The 20,690-nt window shown below is 38.0% G+C and overlaps 1 protein-coding gene across 1 annotated transcript in view; it reads right to left on the reverse strand.

Annotated features, from left to right (window-relative positions):
- Window positions 1-20,690, reverse strand: part of LOC311592786 (uncharacterized protein) — a 386,211-nt gene that overhangs the window by 202,696 nt on the left and 162,825 nt on the right. The window contains exons 43-44 of the mRNA XM_084773587.1: window positions 15,090-15,211; window positions 11,401-11,522 (exon numbers count right to left, since the gene is read on the reverse strand). The gene's annotated coding sequence lies outside the window, so the exon portion shown is untranslated. The remainder of the gene's footprint in view (window positions 1-11,400; window positions 11,523-15,089; window positions 15,212-20,690) is intronic.

Below are 20,690 nucleotides of genomic sequence, written 5' to 3' on the forward strand. Positions count from 1 at the left end.
GGATCAACACAGTTTGTCCTTATTTGTTATAAAATTTATTTCTGAATGTTTCTGATAAATAGATATGTGTGTGCAGGTGATAATCAGAAGTCAAACTACTATTTCTTATCAATTAAAAATTTTCATAGCAGTCCACAGGGGAAACACCTGTAATCCCAGCACTTGGGGAAGCAGAGCCAAGCATATCTCTGTGAGATTGATGCTACCCTGGTCTACAACAAGAGTCCAGGATGGCCAAGGCTACACAGAGAAGCCCTGTCTTGAAATAAAAGCTTAAAAAATAAAATTCTACAGTTTCAGGTGGGGTCTCAGGAATTTTATTTTTTTTAACTTCAAGACAGGGCTTCTCTGTGTATGTCCCAGATGGGGAGACATGGTGGCACTCAGATGAAAGATAGCAGGCTACCAAGAAGAGACTTGATATCCTATGAGCACATACATGGGGAGGAGGTCCCCTTAAGTCACAGTCATAGTGGAAGGGAGTAAGGGGAAAATGGGAGGAAGGGAGGAATGGGAGGATACAAGGGATGGGATAACCATTGAGATGTAATATGAATAAATTAATAAAATATAAAACAAAATATAAAAGTAAAACGTGTTTTAATTTTTCATGAAAAGGAATGCATAACAATATATAATTTAGGGCCATTCCATAAGTTGGATGCTGTATATGCAACTGCTAAAGTTACCAGGAACCCAAATAGCTCCTATGTTTTTGACTAAACTTCATACTGTTATTCTGCTAAAGAAAAATAGTAAGTGTGTGTGTGTGTGTGTGTGTGTGTGTGTGTGTGTGTGTACATATATATGTGTCTACATGTACATGTATGCTTGCTAATATATGAATAATATATATAATATATACATATGAGTATTTGTTTGTGTCCATAACAGTCATTTAAATGGAGATACCATATGATGGGTGAGAAAATTTTCATCTAGACATATATGATACCAAAAAAAATCTTCATAGTCAAGAATGGATTACTTTTTGTGGATCAATGATTAATGGTGTTGCTCTTGCCCCCCATATATCACATGCATTGCAATTATCATCAGTTCTCTTCACAACCGGAAAATATCATGAATTGATGATACTGAATCTGGAAAAAGTCAGCTGGTTTCCAGGTACAAGTTTCACTACATCTAATGAAGTATTCTGCACACTACTAGATTAAAAAACAGATCATCAATATTACCAAGATACAAACCCTGAAAGCCACAGAAGTGACCTCTCTGTAAGAGGGGATTCAAATCATATTGAAAAGCACATTATAACTCTGTCTCATAAATAAGATGCATTAAAGTAATATGTACCAAGCTTGGTCATGTTCATGTGGTCACAGCTCACTAGAGGCTGAGTCAGAAGGATCACAAGTGTATAATACTTGGAGACCTGCCTATGTAACAGACAGAGAGCATCATTGAGAAATGACAGCATCTATATATAAACACTATTTGATACTCTTTTAAAATGTCTTTCCATTGGTAAGGAATTATTCTTAAGATAGGTCTGGACATATTTCCCTGAACTTTCTCTTTTCCTGGAGAGGCATAGTGAGTGATGTCTTTGACTCAGAAACAACATGGATGACAGGAAAGAAAATTTAACAGGTCCCAGTAAGTTCATGCTTACTGGGTGAACCATTGTGTTTAATGGAGTTACATACAAAGCCATCAGTATGCTTATGTGACACAAAGGCAATTGCATTACTAAAATTCCAAAGCAGTGTGAGTGAAAGCTAGTAAAATTAAAGCCTTGTCACTTCTTAACTAACTTGAGGGAACCTCCTCTAAAACAGTCTTACCCAAAATTTACTATAAGAATAAAATATCTTGTTGCATTGTCTATTCTTTATCTGAGCTGATGATATCTTCTAACATTATTGTTCCCCTCAGAGTCTCAACAGGATGAGAAATTGAGAGTGAAAAATGTTAACATGGACCCATTAGATGTTATAAAAATTGAAAAAGTTTAGTGATTGCAAAATGCAACATAGACAAAGTAATACAGCTACATTAAACCACGTGACTTAGCACAATAAAAAAGACAGGAAGGGGGAGGTTGCTAATAAAGATATTTAGTACACAAGATGATATTGCCAATTTAAAAAAAGACAGAAATTTTTACTGTGTAAAGTTCTTTTCATTGGAGTGTGGAAATCCTTCTTCCCTCATATGTCACACAAATAATTAAGAAATATTAGGCTGACAGAGAAGACAAAATAAAATGTACTGTGGATAATCCCATCAAGGATCCCTACCTTTTCTGTTTGTCTGTTGCCTAGATAAAATCAGAAGCAGTCCTTCTATGAGGAACAGGTTTCAGTCAACATCTGACTTGATCCTGGTACCTGCTGAGAGGTGACAGCAGCCAGGCCCCTAAGTGCCAAAAATACTATGTGTGTAAATTTCTATTAGCACTGGTTACCTCTCGTAGGCTAAGTGTGTGCATTCAAATGAAGAATGAATTAAAGGCTAAGCAAAAGAGAAGTTTCATGCATAGAAATGGAAAAAGAAAGCTCGGAGAGTTCTCCCTTGAAGCCTGATCCATTTCTTAAGTCACCTTTCTTTTTGTCAAAGTTGACGGATTTATCTGACTTTGGAGAAAAGTTGCCATTGATGTAAGGAAACTCGAGGCTTTATCTGGTCATCCTGATCCCTCATCCTAGCACCATACAAGAAAAGTTCTATTTGGGTCTGGGGCTCTCTGACTGTGATTAAGGATGGTCAAATGCACCCTGCTGTTGACTCTTTGCAACCATCCACTGGCACTCAGAGGAAGGATAGCAGGCTACCAAGAAGAGACTTGATACCCTATGAGCATATAAAGGGGGAGGAAGTCCCCCTCAGTCACAATCATAGGGGAGGGGAGTAAGGAGAAAATGGGAGTTAGGATGGCATGGGAGGATACAAGGGATGGGATAACAATTTAGATGCAATATGAATAAATTAATAAAATATATTTTTAAAATAGTCAAATTCTACTCATACTTTCACCATTTGTTTAAGGCAATTAACATATATTTTCTCCATTGAGTGAGTACAAAGTCTGCATAAATTTGGAAACTAGAGGAAGATTCCTCAAATTGTTTCTCAGGTATCATTCATCCCATATAGATGTTTATCATAGTGATATATACATTTAATATTTACTACACATCCCAATTGTCTCGACTTGAATTCCTCTTCAGTAACCACTAATGATTCTTCCCAACTTCTTATCCTCTCTTCTTTAAAACAAATTCAGTCCATTTGGCACTGTTTGTGTGTGCATAGATGTGTAACCATGTACTAGAGCATGAACAGTTTCTCATGGCAAGTGATTCTGAAGATATAGGACTCTCACTCCACCTGAAGCTAGGCTAATGCTGCTACTTTTTCAGATGTGAGTTTGGCTTCATGCCTCCTGCTCATGACATTGCTGGGATTTATTTGGCTTATTCTGGTACAAGAATTGTGCATGTCGCTTCAGATTTTGGGTGGTTCTTTGTTGAAATGTGCTGTTCTGTCCACCAAATACTATTTCAGTGAAGACACCTGCTATCTTTGTCGAATTTATATGACATTTAACAGTGGGAAAGATTTCAACATGTAGTCTATGCTACCTAAGCAGCAAGACTTAAAGGTCTCTCTGTCTCTAACCCTGATGTCACAGAGTGGTTTTTCACAAACCTTTATCTCTACATTTAACATTCGTATTAGAAATAAACTGTGGAGGGTCATAACTGTGAGACAAATACATTGGTGACAGAGCCATCTCCTTAGTACTGCAATATTAAACTTAAATAAAAATATATTTCAAATCCCTGACTGCTACTCACTGCATATAACTATCAAAATTTCCTCCACACTATGTCTGGTGTCGTCCTCTGAGATACTTCTTTAATGTTAATTTTAGTTTTGTTTTAATACAGGACTGAAATCTGAGGAAATGTGAAAATGTGCGGCTCTGTGGTTAAACGTACACATGTAGTAGAACAAGGGAATGCCAATGGCTGTCTATATATCCCTTCTCACACATTAAACAGGTCTTTTCACATTCCTCACCTAAGTTCATGCAAACCTCCCTATAATCTCCAATTTTCTTTCATTTTAAATTAGGTAGTTTGTATGAACAGATTTCACAGTTCAACAAGAATGCATTTCTATATTGCATAGTGATATGGTTAGCAAAAAAAATTAATATAGTTTGAAGTAATGTAATTAGGACTTACAACTTCTGAAATATAACACAACTAAACATATTATAATGACATATATGTATGCTAAGGTTTATTTCGCTGACTTTCCCCACTATAATTCATCTCCTTACATTATTGCTGACTAATCCATTTCAACACCCATCCCAAAACTCTTCTGGCATGACATTCCTATTCTTTTCATTCACTCTGTCTTTCTCTTTTTCTTGGTTGTCCTTTTCTTTTCTTTTTTTTTTTTTGGCATTGATAACTGCATGATTTATTCAGATTATTTAATATACAATGACATGATTGTGACCCCAAAGTGTGCAAAGTTAAAGCCTTCAACTGCAGCTGAGAGGAGAGGGCAGAAACGGTTCACCTTGGGACGATGGTGAGTCAGGAATGAAGGGCAGGTGGTCATAGTCAGGCCCTCCCCAAGCTCAGGGATGGGGAAGTGGGCTGAGGGGCAGGGTCCATGGGAGCCTCAAGCCAGAGGAAGGGGGCAGAGACCTCCCCCTAGCTTAGGTCCAGAACCCAAATGCCACATGGCTGAGAGGACAGAAGTCCAGGGATGGGCCAGAGGAAGGGTCAAAAGAGCACCATTTCCTGGGGGGGAAGGGGGCAGCGAGAAAGAGGTGCCCTATAGGAGAAGCCAGGAGGGGCCACCTTCCCCAGGGGTCAGAGTTGGACACTGGGCCAGAGCAGGCTCCAGCGAGAAAGACCTGAGGCAAGCACAGGACCTGAGAGCCAAGGCTGACTTGGCTCAGAGGGGGGGAGGAGGGGCTGAAGATGGGGGGAGCCCAGTAGGTCTCATGGGGGAGCCTGGCACAGGGAGCTACCTGACCCTGTGGGGGTGCCCTGAGAGGGGCCACAGTCCCCTCGGGGACTCCACTTCTCTCCCTGGAAAGGAACTGGGAAACCCATAGTGCAAATCTGTGACCGCTCAGTTATGGAGGAGGGCCGTTCCTGGAGTGGGACCCCGGGGTTCACCCCCTCCACTGCCTTGGCCTCCACTGCCATCCTCAGTACAGCCGCTTCTCGTAAGAGTGTAGGCCATGCACGCCGCCCTCTATCTGGGCTGACATGGTCCACTTCTCAAACTTGAGCTCTCCTGAGTACATCATGGATCGTAGAACAGACAGGCTTTGGGCCCCAATATCCTGGCAACCATGCTGGATCCCCGCTATGAGGTAGGGCACAAACTTCTGAATGGAGCCTTTATCCTGGATGGAGCCTGAGACACCCTGTGCAATCTTCACCTTATCCCCCTCGCTGAAGTATCGTTTCTGGCTGCTGCTGCTCTTCTCCATGGCGTCCAGAGACCCCATGCCTCGGTACTTCTTAAGCCTCACCCCATCTGAGAAGAAATATTCGCCGGGGGCCTCCGTGGTGGCAGCCAGCAAGGAGCCCATCATCACTGTAGAGGCTCCAAGTGCCAGGGCCTTGACCACATGGCCCACGGTCTGGATGCCGCCATCAGCTATCACTGGGACCTCAAAGCGCCGCGCATACTCAGCCACCTTGTAGACAGCGGTACCCTGGGGCCGGCCGCAGGCCATCACTTCCTGAGTGATGCAGATGGAGCCACAGCCCATGCCTTTTCTTTATTCCAACCTCTCTGTCCCTGTCCTCTAATCATTATTTTTTGTTTTCCAAATATAGCAATGCAAGTTCTAATGAGCTCACAAATTAGCTTTGCATTTCAAAATCAATGTATTTCCCATATAAAAATACAATAAAGCCCATCCCAGTGCTGCATGGCTGTAATTGCAGCACTCGGAGAGTCGAAGAAGAGTGGGTTTCAGTGAGTTTAATGTCTGCCTGACTGACAAAGAGAGTCTAGGCAGGCCATGGCTATATCAAGAAACATTGACACTAAACGAATAAAAAAGAAAAACAAAAAAAAATGTCAAAAAGGGAACTGATTGGGAAAATCATAAAATAAGGGCTTTTTCTGGAGTAGATAGGTATATACATAAAATCGAAGATGTGAAATAACAATAATGATACATGAATAGTCATAGGCAATCATACTATCACTGAACTAAAAATTATGGTACACACACAAACACACACACACACACACACACACACACACACACACACACACACACACACACATGTTCCACCAGGAAAAACTCACAAAATAGGTAAAAGATTCTCTCTATTGAGTTGCTCTTAAGGTCTGTTCAAGAGATTCCCAAAACAAAATGGCTGTGTTACCTACCATCAGCCCCCAGATGTAGAAAGTAAGTCTGTATTAATTAAAGTATCATATTTTTATTTAATTAATTTATTCAGATTACATCTCAATTGTTATCTCCTCACTTGTGTCCTCCCATTCCCTCTCCCTCTCCCATCCTATTCTCCTCCCTTAAGTCTGTAACAGAATGGGACCTCCTCCTGCACCACATGATTACAGCCTATCATATCTCATTGTGATAGCCTCCTTACTCTTCCTCAGAGTGTCGCCAGGTCTCCCCACTGAGAGGAAGTGGTCAAATAGGGAGCACCAGAGTTCATGTCAGACTCAGTCCTTGCTCTGCACACAACTGTGGAGAATGTGCTGTCCATTGGCTAGATCTGGATAGGAGTTCTAGGTTTACTGCATGCATTGTCGTTGGTTAGTACAGTAGTTTGAGCAGACCACCCCTGGTTCCAGATTTGCAGGCTTAATGGTCTTCTTGTGGGTTTCTAGGACCCTCTGGATCTTTCTATTTTCCATTCTCTCTTATCTCACTCACTTGGAGTCCCAAGAGGAAGTCTCAGTATCTATCCCAATCTCCATACTTCAGACACAGGGCTTAATGATTTATGATGTGAAACTGACCTTAAAATCTTTCGCATGAGGACTGGTTTTCATAACATCAGAAAAGGCCACACAACATTTCAAAGGAAGGAAGCAATCAAAAGACTTGCTCAGCGATTACATCTATGATCCACAACATACACCAAACTAACACAAAAATAAATACTACATGTGCAGTAATGCCGCACATACTTTGCCACTAATCAAGAACTCTCTAATTGATCCTAAGACTTACTCATCTTGAATAAATCTATGTCTGGTACTGAAAACTTAGCTCACTACTGCATGATTCTTAGAAGAGATAATGCTAAGAATGATGCCATTACTAAAGCAGCATAATCCTTAACATCATTATAAAGTTTTTGTATTGCCTACAGAAGTGTGAGTTTCACACACCATGAAGGAATCCTCTCTTTGAAGTAGAAGGAGATAAATTCAGTAAACCACACTGAATCAAAAAGGAAAGTTGTGGAGCCTAGTTTCAATGGATACATCTATAAAACATTACCCCACCTAAAGTTACAGTAGGAGTCTCAGAAAGGTAAGAGTTAAAAAAGCACAAAATTTCTCAGCGATTATGAATCCTAAGTGATTATGTTTGGGGGCATAAATGTATCTAAATATACATATCTGCACATTATGTCATAACAACAAATAAGCAAAAGGTCCACAAATTTCAAACAGAATAAAGAGAAGTATATTGGAATGTTTGAAGGGAAAAAATGGAAGGAACATGATATAACAATATTCTTAGCACAGAAATTAAAGAAATATGTTAAGAGACTATCTCTAATATTCCAGAAGCATGAATGGAATTATTGATAATATTTTTATATATGAAACAAATTCTGAACCTCTAATGATGTTCCAGAGTCATATATTGAAGGTGGCTTGGCTGTAATAGCTGACAGTGACCTGAATGTGACTGAAAGGAACACCTTGTCGGGATAATCCCAGATTATTTTTAATGGACACCAAAAAAGAAAAGAAAAAAATCTGGACATATTCCAGAAAATGAACACATGCATGCTTACATGAGCAAAAATGTTCTGATACATATTTAATATTACACACAAAAGTATAAATATGACTTATGTGTGAAAATGGATGGACAACATATTAGAGTATATAACTTAGGACAAGTTTATTGGCTCCAAAAGCAGGTAGAAATAACTACCCTCTTTATGTTCATGATGATGGACAGTCCCTTGGAAGATACAAAGGAATGTGGCAAATAACAGAATAATATCTAAAAACAATTCAACCCAAGTCAAGATCAATGAATTGAGTTGGGTGATTTCTGTTAAAAGATCATGTGTAACATCAAGACAGTGACACTAAGAACAGAACAGAGTGCATGATGACTCAGAAAAGGGAAAAAAATCGAAGATCAGTTCCCTAAGACAAGGCAGCTCTATCAGACTCTTTTCCAGAAACAATTATTTATTGTTAAATAACAGCTCAAAACTTCTTAATAAAACTTGTCAATGTCTTTCCTATCATTTTCCACTTCGTTACTGGTGTGAATGATTCATCTTAGATAAAGTGGACATTAAAACAAATATTCTTATTGTGGAGCTCCCATCATCTTTAAATCCTTTTATACTTCACCATAATTTTCCACGAGATTCCCTAGATATCAATGAATGTAGGACTATGCTGGGTGGAGAATCCCAGAGGACAATTGTCTAGGTTCCTGTTTGCAAGCATAGCCGAATACTGTTAATAGTGTCAGGGGTAGGTTACCAACAATGGGGTGGGTCTTGACTTGAGCCAGGCATTGTTTCAACACTCTATCATTCTCTACCCTATCTTTATCCAGGCACATCTTGTAGACAGGGTGAGTTTGGGGCTGAAGGTTTTTGGGTTGGTTGGGGTTCCCCACCTTCTACTAGATGACTTGTCTGTTTATGCAGTGTCTTCTTCAGTCTATGACGCTTGCTAATAGGAGATCTGATAGAGTCCCTCTCATATCTTCCCAGGAGCCTACCTTAATTTAGGTATCTAGATTGTCACATAGATGCCCCAGCTCACAGTTTCTTTTGTCCTTGTCCTCCAGGCTTGATCTCCCCATGTCTGATTTCCACCTTCATATCTCTCTGCAACCACTATCTCTGTTTGTTCTGTTACCCCTTCTTTTTTCTCTGAAAATGATCAGTTTATATTTTTCATATATAATGTTATTTACTTTTATTAATTTCTTCAGATTACATCTCAATTGCTTTCCCTGCACTTTACCTGTTCCACCCTCCATCCTGCTTTCACCCTATTCCCCCTCCCTAGGTCTATGACCAAGGGGGACCTCCTCCCCCACTACTTGGTATCCAGCTTATCTTTTCTCTGAGTGCAACAAGGCCTCCCCACCACAGAGAAGTGGTCAAATATGGGGTACCAGAATTCATGTCTGAATCAGTCCTCACTCTCCACATAATTGTTGAGAATGTCCTGTCCGTTGGCTAGATCTGAATAGGGGTTCAATGTTTACTGCATGCATTGTCCTTATTTGGCTCAGTAGTTTTAGCAGAACCCCCTGTGCACAGATCTATCTGTGGTCATGATGTTTTACTTGCAGGACCCCTTCTGAGTGAGATTTAAGCATCCTCCCTTGGATCCATTTTGTTAATTATCTGCTTTGGGTCTGTGCATTGAGGAATGTTTATCATGTACTGTATGGCAAAAAGCCATATATAAATGAATATACATGATATGTGTATTTCTGGGCCTGGGTTACTTCACTCAGGATCATCTTTCCTAGTTCCATACATTTGCCCACAACTTTCTTGATTTTTTTTTGTTTTTGTTTTGTGTATAATAGCTGAGTTGCATTCCATTTTGTATTGTCCCATAGTTTCTTTATCCATTCTTTGCATGAGGGAAATCTAGGTTGTTTCCAGATTCTGGCTATTATAAATAAATCTATTATGACCATAGTTAAGGCAAGTGTCCTTCTCATCTGGTGGAGTGTCTTTTGGGTATATATGAAGAGTTGCCTCCTGAGAAGACCTAAAATGTCAACTAACCAAGATGCAGAGGGTACAGCTGAGATTGAAGCACCAACCAAGGACCTTGTGTAGACTGGAACTAGGTCTGCTACAGAGATGTAGTCAAGGTACCTAAGGCCTCATGTGAGTTCTCTACTACTGGGAATGGGGCCTGTCTCTGAGGGGACTCTCTTGCCTGCTGTTTGATCACTTCCTGTTGGTAGGACTGCCCACCCAGGCCACAAGGGAAGAGGACATGCTAAGTCATGATACAACTTGATGAGTTGGGGTTAAAGGGAAGCAGAAGCTTCCTTTTTCTGAGAAATAAGGGAAAGGATGTAGGGGAAGGAGAGAGAGGAGGACTGGGTGGTAAGAAGGGATGTGTGTGTGTGGCCAGGGTATAAAGTGAATAAATAAGTTCATTAATTACAAAATGAATTTTCATCATATATCATATAAGATTAGAAGCTACAGAAATATTTAAAAGAATTTATTGTGTTCTCTTTTCTGTTTTCTTTTTATTACTTATTTTTCAAATACATTTATATTATTGCACATATATACAATAAGCTACTTACATTAAGAAAAATCACAAAAGAATCAGGAATTATATAAGTTTTACATTCATGGTGTTTTGGCTATTTGTATTTGGCAATCTTGGAGAAATTTTCTTTCCTGTCTTGGTGAGTATAAGAATCTGACTGAAAATCACTATCTATCATATTTCATTTTTATCTGCTTAAAATATTTATCTAGACATAAAAACATCTTCATCCATAAACAGTTAAGCTTAATTGTAAAACTAAACTATCTGTTCTTCAAACTCATCAGAGACTTGAGAAGAAATAACATTAGTTACATCATAATAGACATTTTTCTTTTCTTCCTTTTCTTCCTTCCTTTGCTCTTTCTCTTTCTCTGCCTATTTCCCTATTCTTTTATCCCTTTCATTCTTTCTTTCTTTATTTTGTCCTTTATGATTTTACTCAAATCTAAATAAATGAAAAAAGATTGAAGGTCTGTTGAAATATTAAGATTAGGTGGTATGTATATATATATACATATATATATTCTACAAATGTATTGTAGTTGTATATTAACCACAGGCTCAGTTATATTGGGAAGAAAGGTGGCACTACCAAAAATGTGTCATTGACATAACTGTAAATGCTCTTATTTTATGAATAAATATATAATTTTTGTCTCTTAGTTAGCATTTCATGAGTAAGGGCATTAAGAAATAGATACTGTATTTTACCCTGCTTGATTAAATTTTCCAATGAAAGATCAATTATATAACATAATTCAACTAAGACCTTCTGTTAAGACATTTTGATTAATAGTCAAGTGGTATGTTTATAAATTATTCTATAGCTAATGATCCTATTTTATACTGTTTCCACATATGTTTAGTATATCAACTTACCCTTCATTGCAAAATGATTACATAATGTTCACAAATGGTGTCATTTCTCTGCCTCCTCAATCTTCTTCAACATTGTCCATCAAATTCTCTCTTCTTTGCAATGACTCTCTGGTGGACTTCTCCTTTAAGAAAGTAAAATACAACCATGACTTTCAGAATTGAGTCTCTCTATCCACACTGTCTATGCATAGATACCCACTATATAATTCTTATATTATGACCATTTGAAAACTTCTATGCCTCCGCCAAACCCACACTGAAAGAAGCCTGTCTAAGATGGCTGTGGACAGTGATAAGAATTTGATATCACAGCATGTGAATGAACATCTTTAGGTATGCTCTGTCATCCTAAATATGCAATATTGGTTAAGAGTGATTCTATTCTTGCACTAAGATTTGCAGAGACAAAAAACCTTATAGTATTGTGTATTCTTTAAGTGTCTCTTTTTCTTTTATTTTTTCACTTGAGTACACTTCTTCTTTCCTTGCCATAGATCGACTCAATAAAGAAAACAGGGAGAAAATGAATAGAACATTATGAGGAGCATATGGCATTCCTATGATAATATAAGCCTCCTGTGAGAGGAGCACTCTTTCAGTGGACTGACAGTCAGGAGGATAATGGCCCACCAGCTTAGGAAAGTACACTATAAATTGGATAAATAGCCATCACTTTTAATAATGAGTGGTGAGTTAAGGGATTGAAATAATTAAAACCACAATCAGACCTAAGGCAATGTTTAGCTGTTTGGTATTGATGAATACTTCTATCCTGTAGTTGCATGAAGAGTAACTTCTGGCCACATGAACCTAGTTAATACTGATGAAGTATATTTTGGGGCACAAACTCCATTGTTCTGTTTGATGACATAAGTAAATGGTATATTTAGGAAGAGAGCCTTTCTGTTATGATTGCCCTGTAAATAATAGCTTTAGCAATATTAATACTTGTTTTAGGTTGCCGTGTATGGGAACTCTTTGACCATTGACCCAGCAAGATTTAACCCATTCCTAATACTAGAAATGATCTTGTTGGCATGCCTATCTGGGGAATTGTGTCCTTTATATATGGTGAGTAAATTAAAATTGTTATCATATATGCACATATTATGGGAAGCTACAACAATAATAGGTACTGACAAGACTTCCAAAATTTTAAACTACTTACAATCCCAACATTGATTAAGTATGTCAATATAAGGTTCTACTCCTAACCAGAATTCTAGAAAGTCTTCATATCTGTTGGCAAAGGGAAATTTATGTTTACAAATGGAGTTAATGGGAATATCAACCACAATATGGGGCTGCATTATTTCCCAAGAATAGAAAATAAAATGAAATACGTGTTTTTGTTTGTTTGATTCTATGTGTGTTTTTGTAGCATTTTCATCTTGTTTGGTTTTCTGACTGTTTTTATTTTCATATTTGTCATATAGAAGGAGATAATATGGAAAATATTGAATTAGGTGTTTATGCAGACAAAAATGATCAGGATGGAGTTTGGAAGAAAAAAATTAAATTATCCTGCATGAACATTAATAAAGCATAAAACATTTAATAAAAATTAAACAAATATACTTCTGTGAATGAAATATTCACTGAGAAGAAAGAGAAAATCAGCTATTACCTTAATACTCATGCTAAAATGGCAATGCTGTAAGAACCAGAAATTTTGCCTAATGATGCTTTCTTCAATCTATTTTTTTACAGTCTCATGAGGTGATCAGCAGATCATCTTGTTTCACGACAGAAGGTAATAAATACATCCTGACTTTAGAAAGTTTGGAGTCTTTCTCTGGATCTACCACTACCTCTCCTTTTATACTTGGAAACACGAATGAATTTTGGTGTTTCCAGATCAAAAGAGTAAGTGAAAATCATTTGTTCATGATTTATAGTGCTGAACAAAATTAGATATATTTATTTCCCCACAAATCTTACAAAAATAAAAACATAGTTTTCTAACTTGTAAAGGTGAGTATCACAAGTATGTTTAGCATTTATGCTAAACAGTTCTATAATGATAGAAAAGTAAATTTTATAAAAATAAATAAAAACACTGTGGACCATAAAAAATGACAAGGAATCATTTATATTTATCCCAAATTGTATATATAATTTCCTCATGTAGACTCACACATTGTGTGTGTGTGTTGAAATTACACACAATTTGGAATATAATTTTCATAAGAGGAACCATGAATATATCTAAATTTCAGAGCCAGTCAAGAGAAACAATTCAGTACTGAGTTGGTGAATTTACTGAATTTTTGTAAAGTGAGTCCAGGAGACTACCACAAGTGTGTAGTCTATTTCTATAGCCATTGATCACTCATACTAAGTAACTGGAAAGTACCTATTGCTGAAATCATTGCAGTTTGAATATGAGATTATAGAAAACTGAACTGGAAAAACATAGTAGCCTCACCCTTGCAGACTAGCTTTCACTTTCATAGCTCAATAAGGGCTTATAAAAGCTGTTAAAAAGTCAAATTATAAACTCTCCAAGAAACTTATACATTTAAATGAAAATGTCCAGTATGCCAATATATCTCTAAAGGTGCCATAATGCACATATATTTTCAATAACTAATAGCTACAAACTTAACACAAGACCTGCTTAACAAGAGGTAAATGATGCTCCATACTGTAAACCAAGAACAAGAAAAATTAAATTAAGTCTGTGGGTTGTATTAATGCACAAAACGTATGTTTGTTTGTGTGTGAGAATATATACATGTGTGTGTATAAAATTAGTAAATCATATATGAATTAGACAGTCAAGACAAGAGTTCAGAAAAAGAATTGGAGAGACTCACATGCTAAAATTATGTAAATACTCTAGTCATAACAAGATATCATTTAAAAAATGAAACAAAATAATATGAAGACTTAGTTTCTAAGTTCTTAGAAAGAAAAGAATAGGATGAGATCACAAAATTGAGAATAAAATGACTGAAACTCATTTTATAAATGTCTGAAAAAACACATATTTAAGAAAGTGAGCTCTATGGGGGAGACCTGGTGGCACTCAGAGGAAGGACAGCAGGTTACCAAGAAGAGACTTGATACCCTATGAACATATACAGGGGGAGGTAATCCCCCTCAGGAACAGTCATAGGGGAGGGGAACAAGGGGAAAGTGAGAGGGAGGGAAGAATGGGAGGATACAAGGGATGGGATAACCATTGAGATGTAACAAGAATAAATTAATAAAGGAGAAAAAAGTAAAAAATAAAAAATAAAATTATGAAATCTAAAAATAAAATAAAATAAAATAAAAAGCTCGACATTTCAAGTCATGTCTAGAATTCACAGCTCATGAATTTGAATATAAGGAACTATCTAGGATACAAAAATGATCAGTACTTTCAAGGAAGTTATAAAGGAAGAGTTACAAATGGATGCCTCTCCACAGAAAATTTACTGGACATTATTCTCAGTCAAATTAGTGAACAAAAGGAAAAGTAGATGAATATTCTGTGTTTTATTTATGACAAGCAAGATAAACTATTTATAATTCGAAAAAATGTAATGTTATATCTACAGATAGTCAGAAATGCACAAAAATGTCCGAATTTAGAAATATTGCTAGGAACCATGAAATTATTTGAAAATACAAATTTCAATTGAATTTAAATGAAAGAATCTAAGAATAGAAAATGAAAAACAGAAAGCCCCTTTATTTACAATACCACCAGCTAGGTATGGAATCTCTGCTTTTAGTAACAGCTCCTCAGGAGACTGGCAAGGGGACTTCCTCAGAGTCTGAGATCAACATGAGCAGCATGGTGAGACCCTGCATTAGCATCCTAAAAAGAAAAAGACAAATTTAAAAATATATACACTTTATTCCTTTTTTCATACATTACATGCTCACTGCAGTTTCCTTCCCAATTCCCTTCTCCCAATTCCCAGCCATGACTGCTCTCCTTGGGATCTACTCCTGATCTGTATCCTTTCAAACAGGAGCAGTCCTCCCAAAGCAACATGGCATATCAAGTTACAATAAGAAGAGAAACATCTTGTCAATTATATATATGTCTGGGGCCTAGATCATGACCATACAGGCTCTCTGGTTGGTGCTTCAGTCTTGTAAGCCCCCATGGGCCTAGGTCAGTTTACCTTATTGGTCTTCTTGTGGAGCTATTTTCTCCTCTTTGTCCTTCTATCCTACTCCCACTGTTCCACAAGACTCCCTGATCTCCACTAATGTTTTGCTGAGGGTCTCACTATCTGTTTAGATCGGCTGATGTGTGGAACCTCTCAGAGCATTGTCTGCAAGCATAGGAGATTATCATAATTAGTCTCTGGGATTGGCTTTCTCCTATGGGGTGGGTCTAAGTTTGAGTCAGTCATTGGGTGGACATTCCATCAATCTCTGGTCCATTTTTATCCATGCAGGTAGGTGTATGTCCCCCTCGCTCCACTGGAAGTTTAGCTTGGTTGGAGGTTGCCACTTCAGTCTCCAAGTCCCCTGCTGTTAAGAGTCTCAGCTAGAGTTAGCCTCATATGCTCCCAGGAACCATCCCTGTAAAAGGTCTCCAGTTTGTCCCAGAGATACTTCTCCAAATTGGTTTCCTTTCTCTCCTTCCCAGGCCTCTCACCACCCACCCCCACAATCCCTACCTAAGTCATGGACACATAGGTATCTGATGAGCAGCTTGGTATTCATGTATTCCCCTGACAAATGGAGTAGGTGCTGTCTCTAACAATGACTCTGTTGCTTGCTTTTGGGGTACTTTCCCCAACTTGGCTGCCTTCTCTGGCCTAATCAGGAGAGGATAAATTTAGTCCTGATGCAACTTGATGTACGAGGATAAGTTAGTATGGGGGGTCCCTTATTGGAGGAAAAGGAAAGAACAGAAATGGTGTAAGGGTGGGAGCATGGGACCAGGGGGAGAAGAAGAAGGGGGCTGTGATCAGGATGAAAGGTGAATAAAAAGTAAATTTCATGTAAAAAAGGAAACTTTAACTGTGATACAGGTGTAGACATAAAAATAAAGTTCATATCGAACACAAAATAAACAAGAGGACCCTCATATCAGGGCTGGATTTGGCAATATTTTATCAGAGAAATGCTCTTAAGAGCAGGGAAATTTTCAGAAGACCCACTCCTACTGTGAGCAGTCCTACAAAAACACCAAGCTATAAAACCTAACATATATGCAGAGGACAGCTCAGTGCATACAGGTTCTGAGTCTCTGTGAGAACCTATGAATCTTCTTAGTTGATTTAGTTGGCAATGAGGTCATGATGTCCTCAAAATCTGTCTCATACAATTTTTCTTCCCCCTCCTCTGTAGTGTACAATGATCTCCACCAACCTACAAGTGAACAAAATTATTTTCATATTATTATGAAGATGCAGTTAACTATAAAAGTCAAAATTCATAAACAGGATGTTTTAACATTTTTAGGAATTCAGTATTCACAAGCAATAGAGAAAATTCTTGTGTTGGCAACCCACAAAATCACATATGTTATTCTCTTGTCTTATTGACAAAAATAATTGTAAAATGTTTACAGAAGCACAATAAGCCTAGTATTAATAAAACTATTCTGAAAATAAGAATAAAATCAGAACACTCCATGCACACGTCATTTTTTAAATAAATACATTCTTCTCTCAGAGGATATATTCTGACCACATGTTTCCCTTCTTCTATTCCTCCCAGTTTCCCCTAGCATCCTGTCTATCACAAATCCAATCCCCTTCCATTTCCCTTCAGGAAAAGGCAGAGTTCCAAGAGACAACAACCAAACACAACACAAAAATTTTAAGACAAGGTGAAGGTTCTCATATCATGGCTGGACAATTCAACCCAATTTTAGCAAAAGAGTCCTAAGAAGAGGCCAGAGAGTTGGAGATATAGCTGCACTCATGGTTAAGAGTCCAAACAAAAATTCGAAACTAATAGCCACAACACGTATGCAGAGGACATGGTACAGAACCTTGAAGGCCCCATGTTTGCCACGTGAGGCTCTATGAACCCATATGGTTCCAGCTTATTTGATTCAGTGAGCCATGTTCTCCTGGTGTTCTCCATCCTCTCTGACTCTTACAATCATTGCTCCCTGTCTTCTGTGAGGTTCCCAGGACTCCAAGATAAGAACCCAATGGAAAATTCCAATTTATATTCTATCTTCACATAATTTCTGACTGCTGGAGGAAGCCTCTCTGATGATCACTTGACAAAGGCACTTACCTTGTTTCAAAACTTATGATAGTGTGTCACTAAACATACAACCATACACACACACACACAGTAAATACACACATTCATATAAATATATAATTATTTCAGATAATTTGCGTGATCAAAACAATCATTTAGTAATTGTTATTTAACTTATATGGGAAACTGCCATAAATCTTACTAGGTAAAAAATTTCTCAGAAGTTCTCAATTAGGAAAGTTGAATCTTTTTATATCCATGCTAAACATAACTGATTTCATCATTTACTTAGTTAGGAGTCTCTCTCTCTCTCTCTCTCTCTCTCTCTCTCCCACCCCCGTGTGTGTGTGTGTGTGTGTGTGTGTGTGTGTGTGTGTGTGTGTGTGTGTGTGTGTGTTCACACACATTCATTTAATCCCAGCATTTGGGAGGCAGAGGTGGTCATTGTGAGTTCGAGGACAGCCTGGTTTACAAAGCAAGTCCCAGACAGCTAAAGCTAGACAGAGAAACCCTGAATAGATAAACAAAACAACAAAGAGAAAGAAAGAAAGGAAGGAAGGAAGAAAGAAAAGGAAAAAAGAACAAGTAGTGAAAGAAGACATGGATATGAAAATAACAAGGAAGGTTATATGGAAGAATGTGAAGAACAAAAATAAAAAGTAGAAATGATGTAAATATTTTATAATGTAAAATTTTAAAATATAATCATATCACAGATCAAACCATGTGACAAAATGTAGCTTTAATTTAACTAATAATCAAACATCATATATCTTACAAATTAACCTCTGTGGCATTATTAAAAACAATAGGTTAAATGTCATACAGCCATAGAATTTATTAAAGAGAGAGATAAATGTCCTTTATGTTGCCTCTAATGGATGGGGCTGGCAACCTTGGTGTGTTTTTACAGGTTCCTATACTGATTCCTAATACTGGACAAATTCACGCTTTCTATTTTTGCCATTTTAAAATTTTTATTTATTGATTTATTTTATTGTTTATGTGTTTATGTAACTATTTATTTATTTACTTATTTATTCACTTTACATCCTGGTCATAGCCTTTTTCCCTCCTCTTATGCCACTACCACACTCCCACTCTCTTCTACCATCTCCCTCCCTTATTCTTCAGAAAAGAGGAACCCCACTACCTGTTATATATAGAAAGTAAAGATGATGTCAGATGATAGAATATAAGGTAGCAGGTAGCAGATGTTATGTTACACGAAGTTTATTAAATGAGCATGGGAGGAGAAGGAAAGGGGAAAGGGCACCCCAGGGAGAGAGAGAAAAAGAGAGAGAGAGAGAGAGAGAGAGAGAGAGAGAGAGAGAGAGAAGTAGAGAGAAAGGTAAAGAGGAGAGGTAGAGAGAGGTAGAGTGGTAGAAAAGTAGAGAGGTAGAGAGAGTGCCACATGGAGGGTGTCTTTTATATGGCCAAGGGCAGAGGTAATCCCCCATGGCAAGTAAGCAGTGACATCACAGGTAGGCCCACTGAAGAAGAATCCTAACATTCTTACCTTTTCCTATCTTTAAAAATGAGGAATGCTTGGTTGTTTTTATATAAGGCAAGATAAAGTATATAAATGTAGGTAATGGCGAAAGAAGATAGAAAAAACAGCAATAGCAACAAAATGTCCAAATTGTATCATGAAGAGGAAGGAAAAGTTCTGCCCTGAAAATTCAAGGTAGATGGCAGGCTATGTCAGCCATGCCTTATAGCAGATAGGGAATGAGGAGTGCTGGGGGAACCTGGAGCACACCATTTCAGCCTTTTGTAAATAGATAAGGGGAGAAATAATTGTCTTAACTACTGCCTGCTGAGAGTAGAGTGGCGATAGGGCATTTAAAAGGCTGAAATGTTGGCCAAGTTTTGGAAGAACAGGCTGTTGTATTTGTTGGCCAGAGTCTGAGAAAAATCTGTAGCCAGGAAGGGCAATGCAGGTCCAGCTGGGATGAGCAGGTCCAGCTGGCATGATTTCTAAGGTTGGACGGGAGCATTTGTGGGTAGCTCTTTTGATGATGTCCCAGATGTAGGCAGTCTGCCAGGATGCTGGAACATATATATGGGCAGAAGACGAAGTTAGTAGGCCAGGGAGAAAATTTCCTTTAGGTGTACATTTGAAACTCTTGAGAGAGCAAAGAAAAAAGGCTGAAGACAATGTTGATGTTTTGTGAGACTTTTGGGAGAGCAAAGAAAAAGTCTAGATATAGGAGATTCCTTCCATTTACCCAATTGCTGGCAATAATTAAAACACTTTAGTTTTGGGTGTGTCCAAATTTGGTTGTAGAGGCATGTAAGCTTTAAGGTGGGTGTTCCCAAAGGTGTGTCAGGAAGAATGGATGCCTGGATGTTTCCCATGGGGAGGTGAGGACAGTAAGCCTAAGCTGTCAGGACATCCCCAAAATGGTTAGTGATCCAAGGGTTTGGTGCAGACCAGTTAGTAGCCCATCAGCACTAACTAGCAACCAGCAGCCTAGCTCAACAGATGAGTTAGTCACAACCTAACTCAACAGATGAGTTAGCCACAGGGATGCAGCTATGAGTGCACTCCAATTTTTTAGCGGCTGTCGCAGAACAGCAGAGAAAGCTACCTCAGGAATCTCACTTGATGGGGATGAGTTTAGTTGGAGGTCAGCAAAGAAGTTGGGTACCTCTGCTCCCAGTGAACCAGAGAGGTGTTGACAGTCTCTTGGACAAAAGGAAGCATTTATGAGACTAGGAAGGGAGAATTCAGCTGTTGTTGGGAGACTGAAGAATGGACTGTGAATCATTGTTAAAAATAACAGTTTCTAAGTCAAAATCTCAAAAAAAAGAGATAAATTTCCTCTATATCCTCTATGATGGATGGGACTATTTTGGCATGTTTTCACAGGCTCCTATTCTGAGACATGATGTTAGAGAAATTCAAATTTCTGAAGAATACAAGTAATGAAGGAAGCATCAAAAGAGGATAGCTACCAAATAATAACTAAAACATATACTTCTGAAAAGAACACACAGAGTTGCACACTCACTCCTTACTTCATCTAAGTTTGAGAATATAGCAAGGGAGGAGAAGACTGTAATTCTTAGTTTAATGTAAGGTCTGAATAAAGTCATAATGCATAGTA

The sequence above is a fragment of the Acomys minous genome (genome assembly GCF_964271855.1).
Source record: "Acomys minous genome assembly, chromosome: 2".
In the NCBI taxonomy this organism is placed as follows: domain Eukaryota; kingdom Metazoa; phylum Chordata; class Mammalia; order Rodentia; family Muridae; genus Acomys; species Acomys minous.